Below are 7859 nucleotides of genomic sequence, written 5' to 3'. Positions count from 1 at the left end.
CCAAGGTGAGACTTTGAGCAGCACTCGATCCCCAACCTGGAACTCGAGTGGTTTTCTTCGCTTATCGGCATAGCTTTTCTGACGGTCACGAGCTGCCGCCATTCGCTGTCGTATCTGAGCAATCTTCTCGGTTGTATCTACTACAAGTTCTGGACCAGTGATTTGACTGTCACCAACTTCTGCCCAACAAAGAGGTGATCGGCACCTTCGTCCATACAATGCCTCAAACGGAGCGACCTGGATGCTGGTGTGGTAACTGTTGTTGTATGAAAACCCCACTAACGGGAGATGCTTTTCCCAGCCGTTACCAAAATCGATTACACATGCCCTAAGCATGTCTTTGAGGGTTTGGATGGTGCGTTCTGATTGCCCATCCGTCTGTGGATGATAAGTGGTGCTCATATCTAATCGTGAGCCAAAAGATTTATGCATAGCTTGCCACAGTTCAGAGGTGAAACGCGTGTCACGATTAGAAATGATGGAGGTTGGCACTCCGTGCCTTGATACCACTTCTTTTAAGTAGATGTCTGCTAGAGTAGAAAACTTATCCGTTTCTTTGATAGGCAAAAAATGTGCAGACTTGGTCAGTCGATCCACAATCACCCAAATGGTATCATTTCCGCGTTGAGATCTGGGCAGGCCAGTAACGAAATCCATGGATATTTGCTCCCATTTCCATTTCGGGATCTCTGGTTGTTGAAGTGGGCCTGATGGTTTCTGGTATTCGACCTTGACTCTAGCACAAGTCAAGCATTTACTGACGTAGGTCGCTATGCTGGCTTTCATACCAGGCCACCAGTATGTAGTCTTTAGATCATGGTACATCTTATCCGAACCAGGATGTACTGAATAATGAGACTTATGTGCTTCATCCATCACAAGCTCGCGTAAGTCCCCATACAGCGGAACCCAGATGCGTCCGTTAACATAGTAGGCGCCGTTTTCCTTTTGTTCTAGCCGTTGTCTCGATCCTCGTAGGGACTCAGCCCTGATGTTCTCTGCTTTCAATGCTTCAACCTGAGCATCACGAATCTGAGCTGGAAGGTTGGATTGGATGGTAAGCTGTAACGCACGTACACGCCTAGGTATAGTATCCTTCCGGCTGAGGGCGTCAGCCAGAACATTGGCCTTGCCCGGATGATACTTGATCGCGCATTCGTAGTCATTCAAGAGTTCGACCCATCGACGTTGACGCATGTTTAACTCCTTTTGCTTGAAGATATGCTCGAGACTCCTGTGATCGGTGTAAATGGTGCACTTGGTACCGTACAGGTAATGCCTCCATATCTTAAGCGCGAAAACAACTGCTCCCAGTTCCAGATCGTGAGTCGTGTAGTTCCTTTCGTGAACTTTAAGTTGGCGTGATGCGTAGGCAATGACCTTGTCGCGTTGCATCAACACGCAACCAAGTCCTTGGATGGAAGCGTTGCAATAAACCACAAAATCATCTGTGCCTTCAGGCAATGAGAGGATAGGCGCGCTACAGAGTCTATCTTTCAAGTGCTGAAATGCGGACTCCTGTGCATCACCCCAACGATAGGTAACACCTTTCTGAGTCAGTGAAGTGAGACGTTGCGCAATCTTTGAGAAATCCTTGATAAACCTTCTGTAATATCCTGCCAAACCCAAGAATTGGCGGATTTCTGTTGGTGTACGGGGTGCAGGCCAGTTCTTGATCGAGTCGACCTTGGATGGATCAACATGAATCCCATCCTTGTTTACCACATGGCCCAGAAAATGGACTTCGCGAAGCCAGAAGTCACATTTCGAAAACTTGGCATACAGCTGCTCTTTACGAAGTAGTTCCAGAATAAGCCTCAGATGTTGCTCGTGTTCCTCCTGAATCTTAGAATAGATCAGGATGTCATCGATGAAGACTGTGACAAATTTATCCAAGTAAGGCTTGCACACTCGGTTCATGAGGTCCATGAAGACCGCTGGTGCATTCGTCAGCCCGAATGGCATAACCAGAAACTCGTAATGGTCGTAACGAGTCCTGAATGCTGTTTTGGAGACGTCCTCCTCTCGGACTCTCAGCTGATGGTAGCCTGACCTTAGGTCAATCATAGAATAGAAGCTCGACCCTTGCAACTGGTCGAACAAGTCATCAATGCGTGGAAGAGGATAACGATTCTTCACGGTCACCTTGTTGAGTTCGCGGTAGTCAATACACATCCTGAAGGTACCGTCTTTCTTCTTTACGAACAACACTGGAGCTCCCCATGGCGAAGAGCTAGGACGTATAAAACCCTTTTCCAGAAGTTCTTGTAGTTGCGTAGACAGTTCTTCGAGTTCTGATGGAGCAAGTCGATAAGGCGCACGAGCTATTGGTGCTGCTCCAGGAGCTAGCTCGATTTGAAACTCGACTTGTCGATGAGGCGGGAGTCCAGGTAATTCCTCAGGAAATACCTCAGGAAAGTCGCGCACAATAGGAATGTCTTCTATCTTCCTTTCTTCCACGGATGCATCAGTAACGAGGGCTAGGATAGCGGTGTGGCCCTTTCGTAAACACTTCTGGGCTTTAAGGAAAGAGATGATGCCTACAACAGCACCACTCTTGTCGCCACGAATCACGAGCGATTCTTTACCAGAACGAGGGATACGGACGATTTTCTCCTTGCAAATAATCTCCGCTTGGTGTTGAGATAACCAATCCATCCCAATGACAACGTCAAAACTACCCAGAACGATAGGAATGAGGTCGATAGAAAAGGTCTGATCGGCAAGGACAAGCTTGCAACCCTTAACTACATGTGTAGCCTCTAAACTTTTACCATTTGCTAACTCTACGATGTGCTTGGTGTTCAAAAGGGTTGGAGTATGGTTAAGCATCTGACTAACTCTTAGGAACACATATATGTACCTGAATTAACTAAAATAGAAACAAAGAAATTGTCTGGTAGGAACTTACCCGCCACAACGTTGAGGTTGTTTCCTTCTTCCTCTTGTCCATTCAGAAGCTCATGCTTACCAGTCCTGCGGTTATCCTTATTGTCTCCGTTATTGTCCCCGTTGCCCTGGTTGCCGCTGTTGTCACGATTCTGTCTCATCTGCGGACATTTCCTCTTGAAGTGGCTCTCAGCACCGCACTGGTAACATCTCTCATTACCCTGCTGGTGTTGCCGTTGGTTCCGGTTTGCAGGATATGGGCTCCTACAGTCTCTAGCCATATGTCCCAACTTCTTGCACCGATGACAACACGATTCCGCACATGACCCGCTGTGGTGACGTTGGCACTTGCGGCATCTCGGTTTATTCCCTAGGTATCTCCCCTGATTTTGGTAGTTCAGCCCGAGTTTCCTGTGCGGTTCTCGTCGTATAGAGCTAGGACCCTCACCTTGGTGCTCACCCCAACTATACTTGTTACTAATAAGAGCATTTGCATTGGAAGAGCTACGCTTGGGCAACTTGCCCTCTTCCACCGCCTGATCGGTGAGTTGGTGCGCCAAACGAACGACTTGCTGGATTGTGGGAAGGTTAGCCGCACTCACAGACCCTTGGATTTCCGGGACTAAGCCTCTGAGGTATACCTTGATTCGCCTAGATATGGGTTGTGACATGTTAGGACATAAGGCAGCCAAGTCGTTGGACCTCTTTGTGTACGCCTCAATCTCTGATCCTTCCATCTTCAAACCATAATACTCTATTTCAAGTTTCAGAATGTCATCCAGGTGGCAGAACTCTTCCTTAATCAAATCCTTGAAGTCGCAACAGGGGGTGGCATTCGCGTCTGCCAACCCGAGCATCTGAACTTGTGCGTTCCACCAAGAATACGCTTTCCCTTGCAACATGACAGTAGCGTACTCTACTTGTTTGCCAGCAGGACTTTCACTTTCTTCAAACGTATATTCGATTCTTCGGATCCAGTGTAGAAGGTCGATTGTCCCTCCAGTGCCATCGAAAGTGGGAGGTTTACACTCCAAGAACGCCCTGAAGGTGCCCATGCGGGATTGGGTGTGCATGGGTTGACTCCCTGATTGGGTTGCTAAGGCTTCAGCAATCCGTTCGTTAATCAAGGTCGTCAGCTGACCCTGGGTCATGTTGAGACGCCCACTCATGATCTTCACATCGAGGGGAACACAGGTAAGAAAGGTATCGCAACATGCGTAAGTGTGGGGTGACAGAAGAGAGTAAACACACAAGGTTCAAATAGCAATTATCACGTTAACTAATGCACAGTGTAAACTATCTAACCGACAATATAACATAAATCATACCACCTATGGTGTCGAGTCTTGCACGTGGAGCGAAGCGTCGTTGTGGATCGTTGAGCACTGTACCGGTTATAGTCTGGTTTTATCATAAACTTTCCCCATTTTAAAACCAAGTTCACTATAACCAATGGCTCTGATACCAATCTGTCACACCCCCAAAATCCACCATGCGGAGTACTACCGCTTGGAGGCGTGACATGACTAGGATCGAGCCACCAATCATACTGAACTACGTATTAAGTAATTAAAGCCAACCACAATATGATTGGTGACAAAAAGCTAGTTAACCAAGTTTTAATTTAAACAGCGGAAGCATAAACGTAAAGTCCAAAATATAAGTCCATAGTTTATAAGTTAAAGTTCAAAACGCAAGTTTAATAAGTTCATAAGGATTTAAATATTACGCACGGAACATGACAGTCCGCACACCACAACGACTCCTTCCCTGTGCAAGCTCCATACATTTAGCGACCTGTAAGGCATGTAACAACGAGTCAACAACAAAGTTGAGTGAGTTCACGTTTGGTTGTTTAGTTTTAAGTTGTTTCCGAAAACGTGGTTTGTCTTTCGTTGGCGTAATTGCCGTGGGGGTTACCCCGTAGTTGAAAGAAAATTTAACCAGTTCATTCTTTATTACCCATACCCTGTCCATGATTAGTGGGGGCTTCCCCATGTGAACTACTAGACCGTATGATATCGACTACTACGCAAGTAAGTTGTGCCCTACATCAGTGTCTATCATCACTGATGGTTTGCCATAGTCCATTAGTACACGCCCGTCCGACTGGCACGGTGTGAGGTTTGTTAAACCTAATAGCGCTATTAACTAATGACCCGCTCGCCATTGGCCTCGGCGATTAAGTCGATATAAAATGAGGGACTTATGATAGAGTTTTGTCTAGTAAGTTTAAGGTTGTTGTCCTACACAAGGAGGACGAACCTACGTAGTTCTCCTAAAGAGAATACGCAGGATTAATACTGGCATCCTACCCGAGGAGGATGGCCGTACATATCCTACCTAAGTAAGATATGTAGATTCCGTTTTAATTCTTTAACCCATTCCCAAACCACGGGGAATCCCATGCCTTAGAAAGTGTGTGAACTCACCTCGGTTTGCTCGGTTAGATTCTCAAATATAGCTAACAGTCGAGGTCGGTCAATCACGTCCTAATATAATTACCAGTTAGTCATTTAGTGGCTTTCAAATAGAACATAAAGTTCCTACACGTATCTATCACACAACATGCATCGTTTTAACGGTTTATGCCCATCTAAGTTTCCCATCCATTCCCCACTCAAAATCAAACATACGATAATGCACATAACATATATAACATGTTAGATCATTCACGGATAGCATACACGACATTTAGACACGCAAGTCACAACTTATCTCAATTCAGCATTTATATTCAAAACCGGCTGTTTTCAGACATTTTAATAAAATAGCTAAATTATTCCAAAAATTCCCAAATTTTTACAGAAGATGTTAAATGACACAAATATTATTGTGTGAAAATCTCGGGATCTAATTCATTGCCAATTTTATTAAAAATCATTGTCCGGACTGAACTCAGATTTATGTATTTTCTGACCACAGTTCACGGAACAATTTATTAAAAATTCATCGAGTGTCCGATTTACGAAATTCCAGCGGGGTAATTACACATGCATCGGTTGTCATCTACTGTACAAATTTCATGGTCCGATTCTACACAGAATACAAGTTACAACAGAAAATACAATGCTCATTTATTGCTGTAAAAACTCAGCCTAAGCTGCTGTTACGAATCGGTTCTTTAAAAATAGTAAACGAAGTCCAAAAATTACGATTCCGGTGCCATTAGAACCGTATTTCATAATGAAATATTTTAGATTCAAAATATCGGTTTTTCGTTGAGTTTATGACCTGTTTACAGCCAACTGAAGTTGGCTGTAAAGTATGGACAGATTGCTGTTTTTGGTCTCTAGCTTACTAGTTTGTGTTCGGTTGATCTCGTTAATTATATTTAGTGATCGTAACAATATCCCACATCAATATCAACAAGTAAATCAGAAAATACTCAGTACATATCAAAACAACTTCATACTAACACAAGTACATCATGTTTCATCTTCTTGGTTAAACCCTTTTTAGTGTTCTTGTGAAATAAACATCATTCTACAAATATTAGCCATAAAAGTAAGATAATCAAGGGTTAAACGAGAGCTTACTACTAGCTTATAGTAGAATCTATTGAGAATATGCTGGTGAAAAAGACTAGAACAAGCTCCTTAGAAAGTCCTTCAAGTTGCACCTTCCATGGATGAACTTCAAGCTTAGAATGAACTTGTTAATGGAAGAGATGGATGAATGAAGTGGTGGTGATTGGTTTCGGTCATAGGGGAACCGAATGAGAGAGAAAGGAGTAGTGAGATGGAGTGTGTAAGGATGAGAATGATGTGTGTAAGAGGTAGCCATACTTATGTATGATTTACTCACTTCTACAAGCAAGAAATCAATTAAACAATTGAATTAAAATCTAAACAAATATATGGAAGTATCGAGGGAATGATTTACTCACTTCTACAAGCAAGAAATCAATTAAACAATTGAATTAAAATCTAAACAAATATATGGAAGTATGGAGGGAATGATTTACTCACTTCTACAAGCAAGAAATCAATTAAACAATTGAATTAAAATCTAAACAAATATATGGAAGTATGGAGGGAATGATTTACTCACTTCTACAAGCAAGAAATCAATTAAACAATTGAATTAAAATCTAAACAAATATATGGGAGTATGGAGGGATGATATGGTGGGTCCACATGGACCAATTTTCGGTTAGGGGGGGGTCTATTTGCAAAGTTTGTAACTAAATGGCAAGTCTTAGTTAGATAGCAAGTATATAATTCCATATACTAGCTAGTAGGGAAAATAGTGGGTGCTGTGGTATACAGGACCCATGACTAGCCAACAATAATAAAACTATGTCCATGACAAAAATTTAGTGTTCCAGGTAATGTCCGGTTATCCTGTCGGATACTGTTCCGTTAAAGCGTTTAATTATACCGTACTGTGTCTTTTAAATATATTTTCGTAACACGGTTAATTCCTAACACTCAGGAAGATATTCAGGACCATTTAGTCAGGTTTTCTGCATACTACTAGTATGTTAACACGCACATGTGAATATAACACAGAAATCAGAGAGCATTTAAATATTTCCACGCAGTCGTCAAGCACTTTAATTATCATTAATGAATTGTACGGAATACATGTAAATTGAGGGTTGTCACATATTTTCTGGAAAAATCATTTTGATTAAAACAAACTTAAGTATTTTGAAATCATAATGAGAAAATAGTTTGTTTAAAAAAAAGGGAGTTCTAATTGTTTATGCCAAGTGAATGGCGAATTGAGGTGATTCGATATTGGTTGTCATTTTCTGTATAGTTTGTTTTTCAAATTTCTTTTAAATGTGTTTGCATTTTAGGGGGAGTAAAAATTTCAGAAAATCCAAAAACATTTGGAAATTTGAAAAAGCCAAAACCATGATAAAATGAAAAATGAGTTTTGGTGTATAAAAGAGGAAACGATAGTACATCAGTGGACTATCACAACATGCTAAAGAATTGGAAAGTAAAAATGTGATAAAC

The sequence above is a fragment of the Helianthus annuus genome, chromosome 12 (assembly GCF_002127325.2).
Source record: "Helianthus annuus cultivar XRQ/B chromosome 12, HanXRQr2.0-SUNRISE, whole genome shotgun sequence".
Classification (NCBI taxonomy): Eukaryota; Viridiplantae; Streptophyta; class Magnoliopsida; order Asterales; family Asteraceae; genus Helianthus; species Helianthus annuus.
The sequence above is the reverse complement of the archived record's forward strand: the minus strand, read 5'-3'. Positions refer to the sequence as shown.